The sequence below is a fragment of the Tiliqua scincoides genome, chromosome 3 (genome assembly GCF_035046505.1).
Source record: "Tiliqua scincoides isolate rTilSci1 chromosome 3, rTilSci1.hap2, whole genome shotgun sequence".
NCBI classification, from domain to species: domain Eukaryota; kingdom Metazoa; phylum Chordata; class Lepidosauria; order Squamata; family Scincidae; genus Tiliqua; species Tiliqua scincoides.
Genome location: NC_089823.1, coordinates 24,606,810 through 24,633,724, shown reverse-complemented (window position 1 = coordinate 24,633,724; position 26,915 = coordinate 24,606,810). Strand labels below are relative to the sequence as shown.

The 26,915-nt window shown below is 42.9% G+C and overlaps 1 protein-coding gene and 1 pseudogene across 5 annotated transcripts in view; both read left to right on the top strand.

Annotated features, from left to right (window-relative positions):
- The window catches only part of ATP8A2 (ATPase phospholipid transporting 8A2), a 353,936-nt gene that overhangs the window by 120,896 nt on the left and 206,125 nt on the right, over nucleotides 1-26,915 (top strand). The gene's annotated exons all lie outside the window — the stretch shown is intronic.
- Nucleotides 14,133-14,252, top strand: LOC136646401 (5S ribosomal RNA; annotated as a pseudogene).

Genomic DNA, 26,915 nt, shown 5'->3' with positions numbered 1-26,915 from the left:
GCAGCCCTTAGTAGTAATTTTGAAATGCAGGTTCCCAATAGGATTTACTCTGCCATCATATGAACACTTAGCTGGGACTAGGACAAATGGGTTTAAATTACAAGGGAGATTTCTATTAAACATTAGGAAGAACTTCCTGACAGTGGAACAGTCAGCCTCGGAAGATGGTAGACTCACCATCCCAGAGGTCTTTAAGCAGAGGCTTATAGACCGCCTGCATTGGCAGGGGATGGACTCAGTGATCTTGTGGGTCCCTTCCAACTCTGTGCTTCTCTGATTCTATGGGTATCAGTCCTATGTGTTCTATGGTGCAGACAATTGAAAAGAATTCAGTTGGCTTCTCTGCAACCTTATCTTCTTTAAGCTTCTCTTTTATTCCCTTGCTATCTAACAGACCACTTTTTGTTCATCTGTATCTAGTTCCTTTTGCCTTTCTTTGGGGATTCATGGCAAATGACACAGAAGGCAGTTTTGGGGGGTATCTTTGCCAGTGTGTATGGATTACATGGATTACATTACATTACACATGGATTACCCCTGGATCTGTGAAAGAGAAGCATATTATATAATGCCAGCATCCAACTGTATGTGAATTTTGAATGGAGAAAACTCTCCATAGGTACAAGTGCACAGTTGGTTTTGAAAATCTCAATGTTTCTTGCATCTTCAGTTTATATCTATAGTTGCACAATCATGTTAAGAGTAGCCAAGTAGAATCCAGTTTATTTATTCATTCATTCATTCATTTATTTAAATATGGATTGTTCACATTCCCCTAGAGCAGTGGTTCTCACACATTTAGCACCGGAACCCACTTTTTCGAATGAGATTTTTGTCAGGACTCACCGGAAGTGATGTCATGACCGGAAGTGACATCATCAAGCAAGAAAATTTTTAGGCTGCAGTCCTCCCCAAGATTAAGTCCCATTTACTGTCATTGTTAAAAGAATAAACATAGTAGCTTGGTAAAAGTACAGGTCTGTGACATTTCCCCAGTTGCAGTCATATACCATGTTAGCATCAAGTCTAATATATTAAAAATAAAATATTGAAATGAATGGGGCCCCACCTGAAATTGGCTCACAAGCCACCTAGTGAGTCCTGACCCACAGTTTGAGAAACACTGCCCTAGAGTCAAAAAATGAAACTAAAACTGCAATTGTAATAACGCTTACCAGGGAAATATTTCCAAATAAACTTGTAATTGTGTTATATAGCTAGAGTTGGCCCCATTGAATTCAAATGGGCAACAGGAATGCAACCTAATCCTATGCATGCCTACTTGGAAGTAAATCCCACTGAGTTTAGTGGCACTTACTTTGTCCTAGGACAGTGTGGATATGATTAGGGTGAGTAAGTTCCTTTGAACTCAGTTGGTCTTTCTTCTGAATCACTGTGCAAAGAGTCAAACTGCATTCCTTGGTAGCTTCAGTGGGTACTTTGCAAAATCACAAAAATGCTTGTTAAAACTATCTGTGATAGAGCTATATAAAATCACTACTACTCAAACCTCTGCACACCATGTATTATGACGACAACTTCACAAAGACTGAATTTTTTTCAAAATCAGATACAAAATCTGTTTTAAATTGTAATAATGGAAGATATATTACACTACAAAATAACAACTTTAAAAAACAAACTTTGAGCCAGTTTTCATTTGAGCCAGTTTTCATGGTAAAAGGAAGTGTGATACTCTTGCCTAGAGCACCTGCTCATTGTGGCACGAGAAATGAAAAATTACCCATGAATTGGTGGTCCTGACAATTGCCGGGCAACTTAAGTTTCAACCCTAGAGCTTTTGTCTTCTCATTTCCTTTTTTATTTCTTCTTCTAGCTCTCATTCTCCCCCCCACTTTAGAAAAGAGATCATTTAAAGGAAGGTGGAAAAATCTTATAAAGGTCACTTCACAATCAAGTGAACAGATGGCAATATCTTCTGTTAGTCATTATGTCAATGAGGTTTTAGGGATCAGTAACAGAAATTACACGTTCTGAAATCAGTATCCTATCCTTGCAATAATTGCTGTTCTAATCAGATCAGGAAGTAAGACTTCAGCTGTTTTGGTGCAGCTAAAACTGTTTATCCTTTGTGACCCATTCTGGCACAGCTATGTGAAGGAATAGGTGCTGAGTGCTGTGGACTGCTGTGCCACAGGATTACCATCAGGGCATGGTGCGGCAAAGGCGGTGGCTGTTCATTTCATGCCGCAGCTTCCCCATGCAGAAACTCATGCTGGGCAGCCACTTCCAATGCTCATCAGTCCTCTAAGCTCTGTGGCCTGATTTCTGGGCAGAAGTGGTTTCTGTGAAGATCGTCAGGAAAAAGAGGTGCAGAACTAAAAGCTTCCGCCACTGCCGCAATGTGCTCAGATTGCAACACTGGATCCAGCCCATGGGCTGCAGTTTGAAAACTGCTGTTCTAGAGCATTCAGGCAAGTAGTTGCCAGGCTGAGGACCCAATCCCATCCAACTTTCCAGTGCCAGTACAGCCATGCCAACAAGTGTGTGTTGCATCCTGCAGTGGGGGGGGGGGGCAGTTACCAGGGCCTCCTCAAGATAAGGGAACATTTATTCCCTTACCTTGGGGCTGCATTGTGGTTGCATCAGTGCTGGAAAGTTGGATAGGACTGGGACCTCATTGATGGTACTGAGGTCTCCTTTTCTGCTCAGACATTTAAACTGCTAGGTGGCTTCTAACCCCCCCACCCCCAACACCTTACCATTCTTGAGTGACATTTGCATGCATATTAAAGCAAATGATTTAATATGCATGCCTGTAAAAGGATGGTGGCCATTTCATTCTTCAAGTCATTTTTTTCTAGCTTTAGGTGTCTGCAGTATTTTTTGCTTGCTTTCGTCTTTTCTACCATTTTTACCTTCATTTCTATCCTTATACACCGTTTTCTTTTTCTTTTTTTGTGGATGCTAGTCTTGCACAGTGGGTTGACAAGCTGATCTCTGTTATGTTGTTGCCAATCAACTCTGACTTGGGGGAATATTGATTTTTGTTTCTAGTTTGTGCTGTGGAAATCAATATTTTACTGGATGGTAGACAGCAAGCGCACCAGCAGCAAGAGCAATTTAGCAGAGACAGCAGCCAACTAGACTGATGGACATATTCAGTGTTCAGAGACTAAACCTAGACTAGGGGGAAATTGAAAAGAAATATTGTGGCAGTAAGAATATACTGCCAATACGTTATTTTAAGATGGTGCTAAAAAGTATGAATGTGAAAGATGTACATGTGATACTACATTTTGCAAATAAATGGAGATCATAAAAGACCTTCTATTGCCAAGTCTAATTGGCAACTGACACTGATTAACTGGGGTGGAAGAACTATAAGCACCAAGGGAGAAAAAGGAGAACTCTACTTCAGAGAAAGTTTCAGAATGAAAGAGGACTTCTGTTCATCTGCATTTCAGCAGCCATGATGAGACTCCTGACCACCTCAGTTGCTTTGATTAATAATAGTGTCCTGCTGAACTTGTTGAGCCAAGATATTGGATTTCCAGTCCTATCTTGATTAAAATCTAGGCTTTGTTGATACTTGCTGTGTAGCAAAATGATCACACTTCCATATGTGAAGGTTCCTCCAGAGCAGTGGTTCCCAACCTTTAGGAGACTGCAGACCACTGAGGCAAAAGTTGGTGTTGTGGACCACATGCAAGCCCCCTATCCCATCACACAAAAAATACATTTAAACTTGTAATACAAGTGGCCTTCATAATCCACAGATAATAGAAACCCACTGATAATAAAAAGCGCAAGTATTTGAAAACTGCTGTTTTCGCCCCCCAACCCAACTGGAGCTGAGCTCCGACCAGTCCCAAGGCTCTTCTGAAGCCCGCAGATGCCAGGTGCTTTTGCCCTCAGTCTCTGCAGGCTGCAGAATGAAGCCCAAACTTGTTTAAAGGCAACTTCTGGTTTTCGCTGAAAACTGGAAGTCATCTTTAAACGATTCTGGGCTTCATTCTGAAGTCCACAGAGACTGTTGACAGATGCATATGGTCTTTGCAGGCTTCAGAAGAGCCTCTGGAGACAAGAGGAGAACAGCTCCCCTCACCTCCGGGGGCTCCAAGTTGGCCCACGCCATGGGTTCAGGGATTTGGAAAGATTTGTAATTAGAAAAGAATTATTAGATTAGATTTATACTATTTAGAGAGAAGATTTGTGGTTTGCAGCTTTTGCTACCAGCTGCAGCTGCAGGCGGTATGTTCTCTGCCCTCTCTGATTGTCCATGGGGGTCTGCTCACTCAGCAGATAAAAGTGATAAAAAACTATTTTTCCTGAGACTTCACAGACCACTCTCAGGGTCTTAACATAAGAACAGCCCCACTGGATCAGGCCATAGGCCCATCTAATCCAGCTTCCTGTATCTCACAGTGGTCCACCAAATGCCCCAGGGAGCACACCAGATAATAAGAGACCTCATTCTGGTGCCCTCCCCTACATCTGGCATTCTGACATAACCCATTTCTAAAATCAGGAGGTTGCGCATACACATCATGGCTTGTACCCCGTAATGGATTTTTCCTCCAGAAACCTGTCCAATCCCCTTTTAAAGGCGTCCAGGCTAGACGCCATCACCACATCCTGCAGCAAGGAGTTCCACAGACCAACCACACGCTGAGTAAAGAAATATTTTCTTTTGTCTGTTCTGACTCTCCGAACACTCAATTTTAGTGGATGTCCCCTGGTTCTGGTATTATGTGAGAGTGTAAAGAGCATCTCTCTATCCACTTTATCCTTCCCATGCATAATTTTGTATGTCTTAATCATGTCCCCCCTCAGGCGTCTCTTTTCTAGGCTGAAGAAGCCCAAATGCCATAGCCTTTCCTCATAAGGAAGGTGCCCCAGCCCAGTAACCATCTTAGTCGCTCTCTTTTGCACCTTTTCCATTTCCACTATGTCCTTTTTGAGATGTGGTGACCAGAACTAGACACAATACTCCAGGTGTGGCCTTACCATCGATTTGTACAACGGCATTATAATATTAACCGTTTTGTTCTCAATACCTTTTCTAATGATCCCAAGCATAGAATTGGCCTTCTTTACTGCCGCCGCACATTGGGTTGACACTTTCATCGACCTGTCCACCACCACCCCAAGATCTCTCTCCTGATCTGTCAACAGACAGCTCAGAACCCATTAGCCTATATGTGAAGTTTTGATTTTTTGCCCCAATGTGCATGACTTTACACTTACTTACATTGAAATGCATCTGCCATTTTGCTGCCCATTCTGCCAGTTTGGAGAGATCCTTCTGGAGCTCCTCACAATCACTTCTGGTCTTCACCACTTGGAAAAGTTTGGTGTCGTCTGCAAACTTTGCCACCTCACTGCTCACCCCTGTCTCCAGGTCATTTATGAAGAAGTTGAAAAGCACCTGTTCCAGGACAGATCCACCTGTGGACCCCAGACCACAGGATGGGAACCAGTGCTCCAGAGGCATGACTCATTGAGAGGGACCAATTCATGCCACTGCCTTTTGAACATGTTGGGGGGAGCAATATTGTCCATCTGATGAGTGTTGCATTTGCAGGAAGTTTGGACTGCTATGCCGTTTGCTCTCTTTGTGGCTCAGCACAAAAGTGCAAATATTCAAAAATGAGTCACATGCTAGTGGTGTGAGATTGCATGAACTGTGGAACAGCCTGGAGTGTGGAACTGTGGAACAGCCACACACTCAGGTGTGACTTCACCCACAATCAACCAGTCATCCACATCTTGCCTTGTGAAAAGGTTTGTGAATCAACACGTAACTGCAAAGTAAATACTGTTTGTTTGGACTGCTTTCCATTTTGGTGTTCTTTCCCAGGCAAAACCCATGTCGTTGTGATGGCAAAAACTGCCCTGGGCAGGAGAGAAGTTTTGATGTACCATAAATTCCTTTTCTAAACTCCAAGGCGCAGTCTACCCACACAGTGAGTTTGGGTGGTCTACATCAGTGGTACTCAGATTGGTGGGTCACGACCTACCAGCTTGTGTAAAGCTCCCCCTGTCCCTTTAAGGGACGGGGGGAAGGGGAGAGGCAGCAACGAAATCCCCAGGATTGCGTCGCTAAGGGGGGTGAGGGGTGTGTGCTTGTACTTATTAAGGCCTGGCACTAAGTCCAGGAGTTGCGGGGAGTCCCCCAAGTCCTTTGCAGGGCTCCCTGAGTCTTAGAATGTTGGAAAAAAGTGATCGCAAACCACTTCTGGTTTCGCGATCGCAACCAGGAAGTGGTTTCTGATCACTTTTTTCCAACACTGTAACACTCGGGGAGGGCCACGCAGGGCTCCCCACAAGTCCTGGACCTTGTGCCCTTAGTAAGTACAAACACCCCTCTTTGTCCCCCTTAATAATGTGATCCTGGGGATGCCATTGCTCTCCTCACCCACAAAGACTTACCTAGGGTATGAAACTCCTGTGAAGTTTGAGAACCACTAGTCTACATTCATAGGCATACATGGAGAGCTAGTTAGAATCCCATAGGAATGTAGCATCTACTCCACAAATTGGAGTTGATTAACCTTGATTAAAGCATTGATTAACACATTTCTCCTTCAGTTCTATATTCAAGTAGATAAAGTTGAGGAAGCAAGGTGAGAATACTTCTTCTTTTCAATTCTGCGGAGCTTCTCTACCTAGTTAAATCAGAAGATGGGCCCTGCCTTCCAGCTCAGAGGTGATGCTGTCCCAGATGTAAAGACTTGGAGAATGGGCATTTAAAATTTCTTTATGCCTGGGCTGAAACTTGACAGCCTTGTTGCTGTATCTGGAAATCAGTACTGTACTTGTTGCAACCTCCACCAAAAATTCCTATTTTGTCAACCCTTCTGCAGAAGCAGGAGCAATTCTTCCCAGCTCTATTTTCTTCTCTGTGACAACTCTGCGTCTTGCACGGTCTCCCAGATTATTAGAAAGCTACTCTTTATCCATCTTTGCAACACATTGCTATTTTTTAAAAGAAATATTCCCTTCCCATCTTTTTCACAAAATACGGGATGAAGAATGACATTTATTGGTACTCAGTTTGCCAGCAGGTAAAAGAATGTATTCATTGATCATGACCTTCGACAAGGCAATCAGAACTTTCTCCCGGATCAAGCCCACTGTTTTAAAGGTCACTGCTTTGGAGAGTTGCAAGAATCAAACAGTTTATGCCCCGGGCTCCGCTGCCTGTACGATCTGTTGTTATCTGTAAAATAGAGTCACTGAAAATGTTTAGCAGTAAATCAATCAATGAAAACAGCTTCTGTATCTTCACGCGCAGCGCGCTTTCCAGGAACAAGTGATATTCTAGTTTTGTCCCTTTGCACTACCTTCCAAGAAATCAATTTCTGAAAATGTTGTGTGCAGTACTGCCCGTGAGATATGTGAAGAGGGCAAGCCGTTGAATGACCTTCATGATATTTTTACATTAAATCGTGTTTTTTTTTCTTCAGCTGTGTGAAGGTGGAAAACAGCTGCCATCAACATCCTTTCTACTACAGTGCTGCTGGTCTGAGAAAAGCACTCCTGTGATAGTCTTTCAATAGATGTATTATTCAAAACTGCCCTTGCTTTCAGGAAGCTGACAATCCTGGATTTTGCAATGCTCTAGTTCACTATTATTGTCAAAAATCTTTTTTTAGTATAGTAGATATCACTGTGAGGAGGACTCTTATATTTTTCTAAAAATATTTATAGGGTTTTTTTTTAAGACAGTACATTTAATCACACATTAAAAAAACACAGGATGGAAAACTGGACAAACATAAACAAAATGAACTTGAACTAAGATAAATTAACAGTTTGCTTTGGGTAGGAAAAATCAGAAGCACAAACATAAGATTGGGGATGATAGCTTGGACAATAGCACAAGTGAAGAAGATCTAGGCATTTTAGTAGAGCACAATCTAAACATGAGTTGGCAGGGTGATGTGGTGGCAAAGAAGTCAAATGCTTCTTGGCATTTGACAAAGAAGTCAAATAGTTCTTCGCTGCGTCATTAGACATATAGTATCCAGGTCACAGGAACTAAGGGCCCAATCCGATCCAAATTTCGAGCACTGGTACAGCTGTGCCAATGTTTGTTCCCTTATCTCAGGGCTGCATTGTGGCTGCCTCGTTGCTGGAAAGTTGGATAGGAATGGGCTCTAACACTGTATTCTGCTTTAGTTGAACCCCATGTGGAATGTTTTGCTTAGTTCTGGGCCCTGCACATTAAGAAGGATATCGGCAAACTGGGACAGATTTACAGGACGATGACTAGGATGATGAGAGAGTCCGTGTCCTTTTTATTTAGTTTGTCAAACATGACACATTTACATTGAAAAAAGAACAATAAACAACTATAATAAGCTATAGTAAACATAAAATACATAAAAAAAATAAGAAAGGGGATAAAAAGAAGAAATAAATTTAAAAGAAACAAAAAAATAAAATAAAGAGAGAGTCCATGTTTTATTTAGGAAGGTTGAAAGAGCTAGACATATTTGGAGACGAGATGGTTAAGAGGTGGCAGGATAGCTATCTATACGTATCTGAGAAGCTGTCATGGGGAAGATGGATTTGAGGATTTGTTCTCACTTGTTCTGTAGGATAGGACCTGGACAATTGAGTTTAAATAACAACAACAGAGATTTCAGTTAACATTAGGACAAACTTCCTGACGGTAAGAACAGCAGTGGAACCCTCTGCCCTCAGAAGATGTAGGCTCTCCATCCTTAGAGGTATTTAGGTTGGATAGCTGTCTATCAAGGGTGTTGTTGTTGGGAATTGGACTTTATGATGTTATAGGTCCTGTCCAGTGCTATGGTTCTACACCAAAACTTGTGGCATAAAACAGCTCTGTGTTATTACAACAGCTCTGTGTTATTACATGCTGGTCATAATCTCTGTATGGAGCAAAAGAAGCGCAATCTCATTAACGGGGCTGTTTCCCCCTCTAAGAATCTACCCACACATGGACACAGGAACATGTGTAGGCACCACAGTTGAATGTTAAGGAAAATGAGAGGTTTATACTCACCTTCCATGTCCCTATTTAGCCCACCACTTTGCCACTATACAATTTAACTAGTGCTCTGAGTCCATTTATGGAGACAAACTGTGCTCCTGATGCAGTTAGCCTCTAGATCAGGGGTGCCCAAACCTTGGCCCGGGGGCCACTTGTGGCCCTCAGGGACTCCCAGTTTGGCCCACGGGGAGCCCCCGGTCTCCAATGAGCCTTTGGCCCGCCAAAGACTTGCTGGAGCCCACACTGGCCCGAAGCAACTGCTCTCAGTGTGAGGGCGACTGTTCGACCTCTTGCATGAGCTGTGGGACGAGGGCTCCCTCCACTGCTTGTTGTTTCACATCTGTGATGCAGCAATGGTAGTGAAGAAAAGGTCGGTCTTGCTTTGTGCAAGTCCTTTTATAGACCATAAGCTATTGCAAGACCATTATTCATTCATATGTTCCATCTCTAATATATTCATTTATGTAAATTTAAGTAAATTTATTCAAATTTGAAATGTAAATTAATTCTTTTTTTTCCCCTGGCCCCCAACACAGTGTCAGAGAGATGATATGGCCCTCCTGCCAAAAAGTTTGGACATCCCTGCTCTAGATGAACTAGCAGAATTGAGTTGAGAAACTCTACAAGACTACAATGGGGGCAGGGGCTTATTCTCCCACCATGATCTTAGCCCTGCCATGGTTTCTATACCGAATGTGCCCTCCTCTCATGCTGTTTGCATTTTTGTAATGTTTAATCAGTATAGAGACCGGGGGGAGGGGAGCGAAGAGCTAAGCCCCCTCCCTTCCCCTGCTATGGTTTTGCACCATTTTGACCATCTTCCTGAATGCTTTTTAGCAAAAAAAAGGAACAAGGGTAAAGCTCATACACTTATCATAATGTGTAGTTTGACTCTCAAGGCTGATTCACATATTTAAAAAAAAATCATTCATTAATTAATCCTGACTGTAAGGCTTAGTCAAGCTCAAATTAGCCATACAACTAAACAAATGTATAAGTGCTGATGTTCAACACACAATGGGGCAAGTAAGGAAAACTATTGCCACGTTTGTTATCAGTAATCTTGGTTTGTGACACAGCAGTCGTGCACCTGATTCTCCTGGTGCCCAGACTGAAGAGGCCACAGGTTCATTCTGAGTTCTCTGCACCCCATCTCAAAGGCAAGAAGAGGTCAAAAATGCTGGCTTCTTTCGCCACCCTCTTCCTTGCACACACACACCCCTCCAGCTCAGTCCGTTTTCATGGCCCCGTGGGAAGAAAGAAAAGAGATATTCAGAGAGGTTTTTATTCCTCTCTATTTGCATATACAGTTCTACCTGGTGTTGCACCTGATGTTGACCACTTTGGGGGGCAGGTGAAAGTAGTGCTTTGGAGGTGGCTGAAATATTTCCCCTAAAACCCCTGCTGCTCACCCTCTGATGCTAAGAATGTTTACATTGTTGTAGCTATTCATTGCCATTGTGTTCCCAATCTGCTGCCCCTTTGGTGCTATCTATAAATTGATCATCAACCTGGGAGTGGTTATGTGGATTGTTTCACCCCGTCTGGGATTAGCTACCGAGTGGGAAACTCTGTTGACTATACACATCAAATCAGAGTAGTCTATGCGGTTGTCACTGAGGACCGACTGTGCAATATTGCCCTCAGTCTCAGTGAGTGAATAACTTTGCCCTCTTTCAGTGCAGAGCCCCCTAAAGCTCACACAAAGGAGGAAATCCTTACACAATAGTATTTTTTTGTAAATTCATTTGGCGGTAATTACACGATGCTCAAAAGGCAGGGTAAGACATATCTTAATACAGGTGGGGCCTCAGTATCCATGGGGGATCGGTTCTCGGACCCTAAGTAGATACAAAAATGGTGGATAAAGAAATCCATGATTTCCAGCCCCTTAAGCCCTCCAAAAGGGACCAGAGCTGTGCTCTGGACCCCTCTGGAGGGCTTTCTGAAGCCCGCAGAGGGTGTGGGCATTCGCCCATGGCCTCTTTGGGCTTCAGAATGACCCCTTAGACTTAGAGCAAAAAAAATGCTTTTGTGGTGAAAACTGTAAATGCCATTTTTATTCCCTTAAAAGGCATTAGGAGGGCTTCCTCAGCCCCCCCAATGCCTTTTGAGGGCATAAAAATATCAATTATAGTTTTTACTCAAAAACCGGAAGTAGCTTTTTTGCACTATAGAGCCATTCTGAAGCCCGCAGAGGCTGTGGGCGGAGGAAACAGATCAGGGAGGTGACAAGGAAGGACAGGGTTGTAATCATGGGGGACTTCAATTATCCTCATATTGACTGGGTCAATTTGTGTTCTGGTCACGATAAGGAAACCGGATTTCTTGACGTGCTAAATGACTGTGGCTTAGATCAGCTAGTCACGGAGCCCACCAGAGGACAGGTGACTCTGGATTTAATTTTGTGCGGTACGCAGGACCTGGTTAGAGATGTAAACGTTACTGAGCCATTGGGGAACAGTGATCATGCTGCGATCCGTTTTGACGTGCACGTTGGGGGAAGAATACCAGGCAAATCTCTAACAAAAACCCTTGACTTCCGACGGGCGGACTTCCCTCAAATGAGGAGGCTGGTTAGAAGGAGGTTGAAAGGGAGGGTAAAAAGAGTCCAGTCTCTCCAGAGTGCATGGAGGCTGCTTAAAACAACAGTAATAGAGGCCCAGCAGAGGTGTATACCGCAAAGAAAGAAGGGTTCCACTAAATCCAGGAGAGTGCCCGCATGGCTAACCAGCCAAGTTAGAGAGGCTGTGAAGGGCAAGGAAGCTTCCTTCCGTAAATGGAAGTCTTGCCCTAATGAAGAGAATAAAAAGGAACATAAACTGTGGCAAAAGAAATGTAAGAAGGTGATAGGGGAGGCCAAGCGAGACTATGAGGAACGCATGGCCAGCAACATTAAGGGGAATAATAAAAGCTTCTTCAAATATGTTAGAAGCAGGAAACCCGCCAGAGAAGCGGTTGGCCCTCTGGATGGTGAGGGAGGGAAAGGGGAGATAAAAGGAGACTTAGAGATGGCAGAGAAATTAAATGAGTTCTTTGCATCTGTCTTCACGGCAGAAGACCTCGGGCAGATACCGCTGCCCGAACGGCCTCTCCTGACCGAGGAGTTAAGTCAGATAGAGGTTAAAAGAGAAGATGTTTCAGACCTCATTGATAAATTAAAGATCAATAAGTCACCGGGCCCTGATGGCATCCACCCAAGGGTTATTAAGGAATTGAAGAATGAAGTTGCAGATCTCTTGACTAAGGTATGCAACTTGTCCCTCAAAACGGCCACAGTACCAGAAGATTGGAGGATAGCAAATGTCACACCTATTTTTAAAAAGGGAAAGAGGGGGGACCCGGGAAACTATAGGCCGGTCAGCCTAACATCTATACCGGGTAAGATGGTAGAATGCCTCATCAAAGATAGGATCTCAAAACACATAGACGAACAGGCCTTGCTGAGGGAGAGTCAGCATGGCTTCTGTAAGGGTAAGTCTTGCCTCACAAACCTTATAGAATTCTTTGAAAAGGTCAACAGGCATGTGGATGCGGGAGAACCCGTGGACATTATATATCTGGACTTTCAGAAGGCGTTTGACACGGTCCCTCACCAAAGGCTACTGAAAAAACTCCACAGTCAGGGAATTAGAGGACAGGTCCTCTCCTGGATTGAGAACTGGTTGGAGGCCAGGAAGCAGAGAGTGGGTGTCAATGGGCAATTTTCACAATGGAGAGACGTGAAAAGCGGTGTGCCCCAAGGATCTGTCCTGGGACCGGTGCTTTTCAACCTCTTCATAAATGACCTGGAGACAGGGTTGAGCAGTGAAGTGGCTAAGTTTGCAGATGACACCAAACTTTTCCGAGTGGTAAAGACCAGAAGTGATTGTGAGGAGCTCCAGAAGGATCTCTCCAGACTGGCAGAATGGGCAGCAAAATGGCAGATGCGCTTCAATGTCAGTAAGTGTAAAGTCATGCACATTGGGGCAAAAAATCAAAACTTTAGATATAGGCTGATGGGTTCTGAGCTGTCTGTGACAGATCAGGAGAGAGATCTTGGGGTGGTGGTGGACAGGTCGATGAAAGTGTCGACCCAATGTGCGGCGGCAGTGAAGAAGGCCAATTCTATGCTTGGGATCATTAGGAAGGGTATTGAGAACAAAACGGCTAGTATTATAATGCCATTGTACAAATCGATGGTAAGGCCACACCTGGAGTATTGTGTCCAGTTCTGGTCGCCGCATCTCAAAAAAGACATAGTGGAAATGGAAAAGGTGCAAAAGAGAGCGACTAAGCTGATTACGGGGCTGGGGCACCTTCCTTATGAGGAAAGGCTACGGCGTTTGGGCCTCTTCAGCCTAGAAAAGAGACGCTTGAGGGGGGACATGATTGAGACATACAAAATTATGCAGGGGATGGACAGAGTGGATAGGGAGATGCTCTTTACACTCTCACATAATACCAGAACCAGGGGACATCCACTAAAATTGAGTGTTGGGCGGGTTAGGACAGACAAAAGAAAATATTTCTTTACTCAGCGCGTGGTCGGTCTGTGGAACTCCTTGCCACAGGATGTGGTGCTGGCGTCTAGCCTAGGCGCCTTTAAAAGGGGATTGGATGAGTTTCTGGAGGAAAAATCCATTATGGGGTACAAGCCATGATGTGTATGCGCAACCTCCTGATTTTAGGAATGGGTTAAGTCAGAATGCCAGATGTAGGGGAGAGCACCAGGATGAGATCTCTTGTTGTCTGGTGTGCTCCCTGGGGCATTTGGTGGGCCGCTGTGAGATACAGGAAGCTGGACTAGATGGGCCTATGGCCTGATCCAGTGGGGCTGTTCTTATGTTCTTATGTTCTTATGTTCTCTTTGGGCTTCAGAAAGCTCTCTGCAGGGCTCAGGTGGAGCCAGTCTGACTCAATGCGTGTCTGGGGGGACCTGAGCTGAGCCAGATCCGTAGATGTAAAATCCGCTGTTAAACAGGTCCCACCTGTAAAATAAAGTCACTTGAAAGATGGTTTTTTTTCTACTGCTGCATGTGGTCATGGAAATACGCCCTCACATCTCTTGACACCCTGATTCATACTCAGACATTGGAGCATTAGTTTCATGCGTTCTCTGTACCCCTTCACTCTGTCAAAAATGTGGAAGAATCATCTTGCACTTGACAGCAACTGTTACCCTGCACATGCCCGATCTTGTCTGATCTCAGAAGCTAAACAGGGTCAGGCCTGGTTAGTACTTGGATGGGAGACCACCTGGGAATACCGAGTGCTGTAAGGCTTATACCATAGTCTTTCGAGACTGAGGGTTGCCTGCCAACCAACCAACCATTTTGCACTTCCTGAAGTGTCTAAAGCATCAGTTGCATTTTTGTGCTGATAATGCTTTTAATTGGTGCTATCAGTCACCTTGAGTCCCACAGAGGGAGCCAGGCAGAGTAGATGTGTTAAGAACAAGTACATAAGGGCAATGCCATGGATAGAGTTTTGAGAGATGACCATAGTTGCCTTAACAAACCGATCTGGGTTCCTAACGTCTAGAGATGCCATAACATTTGTTGTTAGAATCTTTCCAGCGGTAGCTGAGTGTTTTAGCTTTGCTCTGCTGGATTAATGGAGGGAGAACAATAAGAAACACAAGTTCCTTTCTTTGAAACTGGAATGTAATCTGCCATCGTAGATAGATTGAAAAAAATCTACACAATGTTACTGTCATTGGTCCTTTCTGGAGCATCCACAATATTTGGATCCAGAATTCAAGTGCAGAAGCTGGATGCTGAGCTGCTCTACGTGCTATGAAATGCTATCCCTTTTCCCTGGGGTGGGAACCACAGAAGTTGAATCCAGTTGTGGTGACAGCTCCCAGGCTACAGCGTTCAGTCTGAGAATAAAGAGAAGATCTGTTGATAATCCCTGACTGCTTTTCTGTTTGCAGCACTGGAGGTTATAAAGCAGGAAGTAGAACACGGTTGATTTGTCAGGGTCTCCTGGCCCAAGAGGGGCTCTGTTGAGAGGTTTCTGTGACTTGGCTTGAAATATCTGCAGTTTTTCCTTGAAGAAGCTGTCCTGGTGGTGCAGTGAATAGGGAACTGTTATCTGGTTCCAGCCCTTGGCAGCTGCACTTGACAGGCTCCCAATATATGCTACACACATAGGAGATATTTGCATAATAAATTTACCATGTGTGAACAAGCCCTTGTAGGTTAGCTATTGATAATGAATTGAGTGATAGGGCTTTTTCTACAATCATCGTTCTCTGGGTCTGCTTGTTTGTCCAGAAAAAAGGCCTTTTCTGTGAAGATTGTAAAGAGCTTAAAGTTACAGAGAACTAGATACTTTTGAATGAATAGAATTAATTGCTTAGCAACTCTGCCCAGCTTCTTTGTGCAAGAGAAAGGGTGCCCCTGAACATTGGAGAGCAGACACTCCCTCATTATCTCTGTCCTGTTTGGTACAGGAGTGGGATCTTCTTTCACCTGCCCTTGGTTTCTTCGGTTCACTTAGCTTCCAGCCTCCAGTTTCACCAAGAAAGAAAGAAAGAAAGAAAGAGAAAGACTGGGGAAACAAGAACTCCTTCCCTTTAAAGAGCCAAAGACAGTGAAAGATTAGAGAGGCGAAGGAGCGGTTGAGGTGTTCCTACTCTGTCCTGACCTAAAAGAAAGTAAAATGGAAGAAGAGATCATATGCGTAGTCAGTCTGTAAAGGCATAATTGAGGCAGAACTGACAAGGGCAAGTCACTGCTGTGGGGTGTTCTATTAGATGACCTCAACAAATTAATTCCTCTCACCATATCTTTTTTTTTTCCCCTCTAGGGAATGTGCCGTTTTCTTGTATGCTAAGGTGCAACAGGTAAAGGCAGGCCTGTATATCTTGTGACCCACCAAACTGCACATAGCCTACCAATCATATCCATGGATCTCTTATCTACGGATTCAGTTATCTGTGGATAGGGTTTGGGTCTGTGACACTCCCTCTGAAGGCGAGGGGAGCTCTGCTCCCCTTGCCTCTGGAGGGTCCTCTGAGCCCAGCAGACACCACAGATGTCTGTCTGCGGACTCTGCCGGGCTCCGACTGAGCCCTAGAGGTAAAAAACTGTGACATTTTAAGTGCCTTATAAGACATTAGGAGGCCTGGGGAAGCCCCAGAAGGATCTCCCCTTGGCACCGCAGAGTAGGGGGAAGGAATTCACCTGTATCTGTGGTTTCACTTAACCATGGGGGATTCTAGAATGGAACCCCAATGGATATAGGGGTACGCCTTTATTATGAATTTCTAGGTGTTTGGCATTTCCTTCAGTTTTAGCAATTGCTGACAGTCAAGCACAGGGAATTTTATAAGTCCTTGATGGGCCATATACTTGGACTGGGGACAGTTTTTGGTTTGGTGACTCACAAGTTGTTCCAGCTTGAGATAGTGAAGCAACCTGCCATGTACTTCATCCCATTTGTACTTAGCAACTTTTCATGTATTTATTTGGGCCTTGGAAGAACTTGATAATGCAGCTGAATAGGTTTTTCGTTAAAGGTTGGGTACATGACAAATTTATCTTTACATTAGCGAAATACATACACAGCACATGTGACTTATTGGTACAATGGTTTGATTAACATCTCATTTCTGAAGAATGTGAAAACTTGAAATCTCTGGGGACTAACTTCCAGAATGGATTCATTTAACTATTTGAAAAACTTAGTGGGATAGTAGGTGGCACCAAATGCACCATGCTTCTGTTTTTTATTTAAAAAAAAAATTCATTACTTGGGATTGGCTATAGTTACATGGTATCACATTACAGAAGCCAATGTATAACATTTTGAAGAGCGGGGTTTATAAAATACTGGAAATGAATCCTTTCTAGAGGTCTTGACATTTCTTGGAGTTAAATGGGTAGAGGGGAGAGAAAATATGTACCACCCGGCTACTCAGTATAATGAAAATGATTAGGACTTTTCAGTATCTTTATTTATTTACTTAAAAGATTTCTACACCCCCTCTCCCGCTGAAAGCGGATGCCCAAGGTGGCTTACAATTTATAGAGTAAAAAATAAATACATAAAAATAAAAATATAATATACAATAGAGTTTTAAAAAAATAGAAAATACAATACTATAATAGAAAAAGGAAATACAATGGGGGGAACACAATACAATGAGGGCAGAAAAATTCAAGGAATTACTATAGAGGCAAAGGATGCAGAAATCCCAAAAACAAAATGAAATAAAAATGTTTTAAGCCCTTGCCAAAATGCCATGAGGGAGGGGGTAGATCTTAATTCCCCCAGTAGGGAGTTCCATAACTGTGGACCCACTACTGAGAAGGCTTGACCTCATGCCGCCATCCCCCTAACTTGGGAGAAAGGCGGCACTTGCAGGAAAGCCCCCTCAGATGACCTAAGAGGGCAGGCTGGAACATATGGGAGAAGGCGGTCCCTCAGATAATCTTTAGTAATCTTTCAGTTAGCAATTTGGATACCTGTCATTCATAAAGCAGGTCTGGACTCTGTGGGAAGAAAGATTCTGAATGCCATACTAAAATATGGTACCTCCTCCCAGATTTGATTACATGAGTAGCTTTGGAGCAAAATAATATGCATTTAGAAAAACAACAACTGGGAGTAAGTCCACTGAACAGAATTTGACTTACTTCTGAGTAGACATACCTAGAATTGCACTGTTACTGACTTAGAAAACATTGCCACTGTAAGTTTTACACCCCACAATAGTCTTAATTTTCAGCATGTTTGGAATAATTTTTCAACTCTTGCTTTGGGTTCTTGGGAGAAGGAAGCAAAGCTCTGATTTGTGCAGACAGGAAACAAACAAGAAATAACAAATCTCTGGACTTGAGCATCGGCAGTTGAGCTATAGATTTGAGAACAAGGCACCAGATTCTGCAAATCCAGTTTTCATGCAACATTTGAGAATGTATTTGCTTTAATGTGGAGATCATTTCAAGCAACTTTGCTGCAATACCAAAATCATATTTTTCCTTCCAACAAGTTTTGCACTGTACAGTATTTCATTCAGCTGTCATCGTCTTCAAGCGTGAAAAATATCTTTAGTTGAATGGGAATGTGGAATCCGTTTAAAAAAAATATAGGACAGACTTAATATTCTTGCCCTTTAAAACTGAAAAGGAATTTTAAAAATTTACGTGATAACTGGAGACACAGATGCTTTCTGTTTCACAGGCACAGGGGCAGGCTTGCAGAATTAGGGCAAACGGTTGTATTTGGTTGCATTTTCCTGGATCTAAGCTTTCACTTCACAAAGAGAGACTTTTGGATCCTTTCTGGGTGCAAAGATAACTTTTGCAATAATAGCTGGAGCATAACTGCCCTCCAGAGTGCCTTCCTGATTAATGCACACCACCTAGGTTGGGACACTAATTCTGAAGCATAGCAACTCAGAACGACATACAGATGGTGTGATGTCACCTTTAGAACTGCTTCAGACATTCTAAACAAGTCGCTGGAGAAGAAGCATGAGTTATTTATGTTTCCTTTCATTCCAGGTCTCATGTGAAGGTGGGGAGACAAAATGCAGGTGTTGGTGGGAGATCTAAAATAGGCAAGAGTATGAGCTATGCACCTTCTCCTGTTGCTGCTTCTTCTGAACATTTGGAGGAGGTCCTTTGTCAGCCTAGCCCAGTGGTTCCCAAACATTTTCATCTGGTGGCTCCCTTGACCTACTGGCTGTTTTGCTTCTCAATAGGGCTACAATCCTATACATTGTATAGAGCGGCAGGTTTTTGTGAGGATTCAGTGGCTCCCCTGGCTGGTTTCTATGGCTCCCTGGGGAGCTCGGCTAACATTTTGGGAACCACTGGCTTAGACCAAATGAAAACCCAATTGATTTAACAAGTAACGTACATTACGACAAAAATAGCAGCAGAGAATGAAAACAGGACCAGAAAAGGACCAAAACAAGTGCAGCAGTAATACTGTATTGTCATTGCAAGCATGTAAAATTTATTTTCTTGTATAGCTACTGTGCACATGGGAGTCCAGTCTGGATCAGTACCATAGCACGGGGTGAGGGGGCTATACTCGTTCCATTTGCACCAAGACATTTTTTCCTGTATAAAGTAGCACCTCCGGTGCACCCCCCAGTTCTGAATTGGTATCACAGAAGGGACAAATTCCCCCACTCCCTGCCATGAATCAGGCTCACAGGCACATGCTTTTTACTAAAGCAAATGGCTCTGTTGTGTTTGCATTGATGCCATGAATGTCCTTTGTAGTTTCACCCAGTTGAGTTAAGGGATAAGTAAATGCTTTTTCATTTTCCGCTGAGATTTCTATCTTCCTTTTCCTTTACAAGGGTCAGAGCAGCTCACATGAGGCTCCCATCCAGTCATCTTTGATCACACCTTAGCTTCAGCAATCCCAGGTCATAGATCAGTGGTCGCGACCCACCAGCCTGAGAACCACTGCCCCTTTTCCTTTAAGGGGTGGGAGAGGGGGAAAGCAGCTATGCGATCCCTAGGATCGTGCCACTACAGGGAAGGGGGGGCTTTCTTTAAACCTAACCTACCTGCTGCTGGGGTCCAGGAGGTGCGGGGAGCCCAGCGGAGCTCCCACTTCCGGTTTCGCATAGCAACCCAGAAGGGGGTTGTGATCTTTAATTTCACTTTCTATAAGCCATGGGGAGGGCTCTGCGGGTCTCCCCGCACCCCCTGGACCCCAGCAGCAGGTAGGTTATGTTTAAAGAAAACCCCCATTTCCATGCAGTGGTGTGATTCTGGGGATTGCATTGCTGCCGATTTCCCCGCCCCCGCAAAAAATTATCTCTGGAGTTCTACTCCCGAGAAATTTGAGTACCACTGCTCTAGACTTCAGTGAAGAAGCGAAAACATATGAATTCCTTTGCTTAAGTTTTTCTTTGTTAAAAAACCTGACTGTGGTCTACAGGGTTTGTGTGCAGCTTGCTGTCTGCCCAAGTTTTACTAACCCCATTCAGCTAGAAATGCATCTCTTCCATTTCAGCCTTTGCCTTCTTCCTCTGCTTGCTTTCTAGATGAGTGCAATTGCAATTAGAAGCATTTTTGACACTTCTTGTATCCTTCCCTCACCCAGTCCTAATAAACCCACTTCCTGAATATGAAATATTAAGCTGAATTCCCTCTCACTCTGGGGATCTAGGAAAGAAACAGCCAGGGAGACAGCGGAGTAAAGTCAGTGGAGTCTCTGGGGGGGGGGGTTGAAAGAGGGATAGGAATTAGGGGAACAGGAGAAAGCTACAGGGGAAAATTGGGGGGAAGAGAAAAGTGGGAATCAGAATAAATGGCAGAAAGACTGCAGAGCTATGGAATGTTTGTTCCCTTGCCTCAGGGCTGTATTGCTACTCCATCAGCACTGGAAAGCTGGATAGGATTGGGCTGTTAGTAAGAATTCAGGTGTGTGCCATTCTTCTCTCTCGTTCCGATTTCAAATGCAAGATGCGAATGGTGGAGCAGTACAAAACTGTTGCAGGTGGGTGAATATGTGCATGAGAGAGAAGTTTGCAGACTTCCTAACTTTCTCATTGCCACCTTTTCGCCTTTCCCCTTTATCGCTTTGCTCCTTGGTGTCTTTCATTTCTCTTTTGCTTTTTTGTCTCTTCCCCCCTCCACTGCCGCTCTTAGACATTGTTTCACGCCCTAGGGTAGGCCTCTGTTAAGCTGCCTCGGCTCCATCTTTTGAGATAATGAACTTCCTGACACTTGCTGTATAAATCACTGTTCCAGGAGATGGTGTTGAGCGGTAGCAGGGTATGGGAGGCTAATCCTTCTGTCCAAACATCTCGTTTTGGTGTTACATATTCAGAATGGGAAACACATTTCTCCTCTTAAAATGTTCTATTCAGTAATTCACTTGTCTTTAAATGTATTCCAGAAGGGATAGCATGATACTTAGTAGCCTTCTTTAGGTTTTCAGTTGCATAAACTGGAATCCTAACAAACCTGAAAGGCTAGAGAGCGGTTAGTCTTGGCGGAATGGATCCCTGTCAAAATAACATTGCGTATAATTTAGCCACGTTTGGGATAATTGGCAGTACTTTTTAAAAAGAGGCCTCAGAACCAGCTGGCCAGGATATCAGGCTTAATTCTCACCTCTTCACACAGCTGAGCTCGCCAGCAGGGTCGTAACGTGACTGTGATGGAGAAGAGAACTTTGGCTGCAATTGTGCTTATTCAGTGAATGAAACAAAACAAGAAGTTGGAACTAGTTTTAATTGCAATTCAACTCTCCTGCTCCCTGTGCAGATATTGGATGGTCCTTTGTGAGCAAATCAGTTGAATCCTGTGGAAGAAATTAATGCCTCTTTAGTTCCCCTGTTTCTTTTGCCTTGCCTACAAAATATGTTTTTCTTAAAGGCTTGATTCTCCGGAGTGTTGTCCTTGGGTTCAGTTCCCTGGTTGAAAATCTGCATATAAGTAATGCAATATTCTTCTGTGGGGAGAAATTTCATGGCATATGTAAATGAAATAAGACCAGGCCCCTGTGGCATTGACAGGATGCTGAGAAGGAAGTAGACTGTGTGTTAACGTGCTTGGAGTCCAGGTCATTCTCACCGAACCCTACAGCTCTTAGATTCCACCGCCCTGGTGCAGAGAAGACTTTAGCATTCTTTTTTCAGTGACCCGTTGTAAAACACCATTGGAGCCCTAAGTGATTCCAGTTACATGCAATCCTTGTACTAATACACAAGCTAAAATCCAATGCTTTGAATGTATGCACTGCCAAAGTTAATGGTCTAAGGCACACCTAGTACTGACCAAACAGAAACCTCATGAAATAACATACAACAGAGTAATAATTTCCTCATTCAGCTCAATGGATCAAAGCTTAGTAGCCCAAATCAGTCCCCATATGCTCTGTGCTCAGCTGGTTTTTCTATATTCAGACTGCTCAAAGAAGCTTTATCCTTTTTATTATAAGAAGAAAAACAAATTGTCCTTTGCCAGGGAGAGAGAGAAAGAGAGCAAACTTATACCACAGAGAGATCATACAGTGTAATTATTTGATAATTATGGAAAAATGTTTTTTTTAATCGTTTGTCAGGATCTTTGATTTCAGTTGTAGGAAAAGGTTGCTTTTTTCTCTGTCTCAAATGAGAAACAAAGTCTGCAATCCTAACCACACTTCCCTGAGGATAAGCCCCATTGAACAAAATAGGACTTAGTTCTGAGTAACCTGGTTAGAATTGTGCCCAAAGTTATTTAAATTTCATATTTTTCTATTGTTACATTGGCATTCATTACCCCTCCACCCTGGGAAGCTGATTACTGCATCCTTACATTTTTGTTTTCTATAGTAATCATGGGTCAATTTGTACATTCCCCCCCCCCCGGAAATCTTCAGTGTTGAACCTCAGTCCTGAAGTTCCTCTAAGCCAGGGGTGCCCAAACCCCGGCCCGGGGGCCACTTGCGGCCCTCGAGGTCTCGCAATGCGGCCCTTAGGGAGCCCCCAGTCTTCAATGAGCCTCTGGCCCTCTGGAGATTTGTTGAAGCCTGCACTGGCCCAACACAACTTCTCTCAGCTTGAGGGCGACTGTTTGACCTCTCGTGTGAGCTGTGGGATGAGAGCTCCCTCCACTGCTTGCTCTTTCATATTTGTGACGCAGCAGCGGCAGCAAAGGAAAGGCCAGCTTTGCTTTGTGCAAGGCCTTTTATAGGCATTGAGCTATTGCAAGACCTTCATTCATTCATATAAGTTCATCTTTAATATATTCATTTATTTAAACGTATGTAAATTTATTCAAATTTTATATGTAAATTAATTCTTTTTCCCCCGGCCCCCGACACAGTGTCAGAGAGCTGATTTGGCCCTCCTGCCAAAAACTTTGGACACCCCTGCTCTAAGCTATTTCCTTACATTTTTCCATTTCTTGTAAAACTAAGTCATTTCCCAAAATTGTGTATCAGAAGACAGTTTTCTGAAATGCTGCTTTTTTCCAAAATATTCAAAGTTGCTTACCTAAAAGCACTTATTTTCCACTAAGATCATGTATTTCAATCAAGTGGTCCTTTCTAGCCTTTATGCTATACTGAGGGCTGAGATTATATAAAGCTGAGTCTGGTCACTTCCTTGTACTTTCAGTGCTGTTGAATCCATCAGAAGTTATTGCTCTGATGGGCATTAGCATACATTAAGATGCTGCAGGTCTGTTCTCAGCTTTAAATGCTTTTAAGCCAAAAAGAAAAAAGAAAGTAAACAGTATCCCCACAGCTGCTTTGAGGAGGGCCATTACTTCTGACCCACATACATTTGGAAATGAGCCTGTTTGGGTTAACAATTACTCCAGTTCAGATTACATGGGCTTTCTAAAAGTCTCCTCCTTTTTCTTTTAGTCTTGTACCATTGGTGTCTGAAATAAGCAAGAGAGTTGCAGGTATAGGGGAAGTATTTGTGGCTCTCATGATGATAGAGAGGTTACATTAAAGCTTACAAAAATAGCTTACATTAAAAAAAAATAAGACAAAAGAGGTATATTGACTTTTGGTTTTAAAGAGATTGTAGTTAATTCTGCACTCAGGAAGAAAATTGCTTTCTGCACCATTTATTCTTGCAAAAGGGGGAGGAAGTTGATTCAGATTTGTTGAATGAAAGGCCAGGTTAGCAAGGTCAGTGTCCTCAGTTTGAAATTATATCCTGACAGATAATACAACTGTTTGTCCTTCATTTATAAAAGTTAATAAAAAACAATTTTGGGGGAGGAAAACCTGAAAAGTGGCCAGGCTGATTTTTCATAGTAATTCAAATTAATTTGCTATGTAGTTCCTCAGGAGTATAAACTTTATGACTTAGTTCTTACTGGGACTGTAAATAGTACCTGGGTCTGTAAGTCAGTACCTGTACCTTCAGACTGAAGGTGGGAGTTAATGTGACTGAATGTGAACATGTGCAAAGTTATTAAAAAAAATTCATTCCACATGGAAAACTAGATATTAGGAAAGATTCTAACCTAACTTCTTCTCTGAGATGCTAGTTTTCTAGTTGCGGGGAATGTTTCTATGGCTCAGCATTCAATTATGCGAGTACTCACCTGCCATCTGGAGTAGTACAATTCAGATACAGGTTTGCCACCTCAGGTAGAATGAAGGCTATAAACTCAGCATCTAGTTTCTAATCCAGACATTCCACACATTACATTTTTGTTAACACCTAAGACTTGAGTTCTTGAGACTTGAATTCAAAAGCCTGTTAGCAAGCTGGAATACATGTGCAGGTGTCAGAGAACTGTAACTCTCTGTTACAGTAAGTATACACTTAATGGAGAACAAGTCTTCTTATGCATCATGACTCATTTGTGATATGGCTAGTAGCTTACCAACCTTCCTATATGTATTTATTTTATTAATTTATACTCTGCTTTCTTCTGGTAAGAGTTTTCAAGGTGGCTTACAAGTAAAAAAAAAAAGGAATAAAACATTAAAAACAATTAAAACAAGAAAAAACACCCAGCGGATCGCGTAAGATTAAGCAAATTAAAATTACGTTCATTTAAAACTAAGAAGCCAGCCCATCTGTTCCTCTCTTCAAGTCTATTTCTTTCTGAAGAAACCAGCAACATTGGATTTGTTGGGTTCTGCCTCAGTAGACTTGAATGGGCCAGTTAGTAGTTCTGTAACAAACCATGCTTGGGAGATCATGAAATCATTTTGGGAGGGACTGTAGCTCAGTGGTAGAACATGTGTTTTACATGGAGAAAGTGTGAGATTCAGAGCTCAATCCTGAGCTCTGTGCGCCGGTTTGCCACTGGCACGCACTATCGCAAATGTACCATAAGGCATGATTATGGGGCTTATCACCAGCCCAACCCCAAAGTTAGCTTAGCATGAGCCCCTTGGTGGCAGAGAAGTGGATAGGGTGTGCAGGGAGGTGGAGAGGAGGTGTTCCAGGATGGGGGGAGGTGGTTGGAGGGCAGGCAGACGGCGGGGAGGAAGCGTGGCGGGGGCAGGGAGTGGGGAGCTTGCTCCACCAGGTCCAGAATGGGTGGTAACTATAGTTTGCCATGGTGCTGTGTCCTAATCATATCAAATGGGTATCATAAACCATCATCGTTTGCCTCCAAACCGGAACTGGAATGAAAATTCAGTTCAAACTGTGCAAGCAAGTGATGCAAGCATCATGTTTGCATTCGGGTTGCCTTAGCAAGTACTTGAATTCATTTGCCTTTCTCTGGAAAAAGGTTTTAAAATCGAGCAAAGCCTGAAATATTATGTGGTAACTGTGGAAGGCACTTATACTTGCTTGCACACTTAGGCTGGAGCAGATGTGATAGAGGGCTGTCCCTTTTAATAGTGATTACAAAATTGAGAGTATACACTCCCTCCCCAGAAGAAATCTTTCCCCAGTTAACTGTAGTTGATTGTTTTGTTGGCAGAAATATTAGCATTAGCTAGGATTTGAAACCCCCTTGGAACTCTGCTTTCAGTTGTGGTTTATTTGAAACCCTAGTAGCTTTAACCATGGTTGATCACTGCTTTTAACAAGCATCTAATTCTCGTTTCTTATTGTCTGTGCTAGCCCTTAAAAGATCAGCCTTTTCTTCTTTAGAGAAGTAACACTCTAGTGCAGTGGTTCTCAAACATTTAGCATGAGTACTCACTTTTTAGAATGAGAATCTGTCAGGACCCGCTGGAAGTGATGTCATGACTGGAAGTGACATCATCAAACAGGAAATTTTTTTAACAATAGTAGGCTACAATCCTACCCATGCTTACCCAGGAGTAAGTCCCATTTATTATCATTGTTAAAAGCATATACATAGTAGCCTGTTAAAAGTACATATCTGTAACATTTCCCCAAATGCAGTTGTATACTATGCTAGAATCGTCTAATGTATTAAAAATAAAATATTGAAATAAATGGGGATCCACCTGAAATTGGTTCACAACCCACCTAGTGGATCACAACCAACAGTTTGAGAAATACTGCTCTAATAGTTCTTTAACTTGGATACTCATGGTCCAGGATCCAACCAGTAGATACAGAGCCTCTGTCTGTTCCTTTTATTCCTCTGAAGTTGCTCTTGGCTCAGGAAAGGAGCAATTATAATAATAATGCATTTGCTTTGACAAACAGCTGTTAAGATAAAATTGAAACTGTGACAAATATCTAATTATTCTGTCACAACAGCCATGTAGTTTGCCAAGTTCAATTGAGATTAAGAGTCCCATGAGAGTAAATGCTAAAGTGCAAGTTGACATTAAGGAGGAAATGACAAGCTAGAGAAACAATTGCAGTGCCAGCTGACTAATCAAGCTGGAATGGAATGACTGCATGCAGTCAGTATTGGCAGAGTAGAGCACTGCTGGGGTGCCTTATTTTTAAAGAACGTTCATTTTAGGACAGCCCTGGGAATTAACACCAATCTCTGTGGAATTAACAATGTCTACTTCTAAAATTTTGATTAGCAGAATGAACGTAAACAATCTTTAAAGTTCTGTTAACTGACCCAGAATTACTTGTGTACCACCCCCTCAATGGCTCCACCCCAGAAGCTCTTTTCCCATTTCTGCCCTTTTGCCTGTTCAGCTCTCCTTGTACCAGGACTAATACCCAGGTAATTTGGATTGCATCACCTCCAGCCAATTCCTCCCTCCAATCCAAATTAATTTTGAATGAATCCAAACGAAATGCAAGTATTTCTTAGTTGCAGAGTAAGAGCAGGGGTAGAATAGATTACCTTCAGTGCATTCTATTTATACAATGAGTCATTGGTTTCTTTCTAGTCAGTTAGTAGATCAGGTGCAATTAAACAAAATGAAATTTTATCCACAACTAGATCAACCCATCCCTTATTCTCTTTTGCACAACCAGTATTTTAACCAGTTCAGACTCTCAGAATGAGTAAGAGTCTTCCAGACCCAAGGCAGTTCACACAGGCAAGCTGTCACCAAACCCCATTTTTACAAATGGGGTTTTTACAATTAATGTTCTGTGATCAACCTT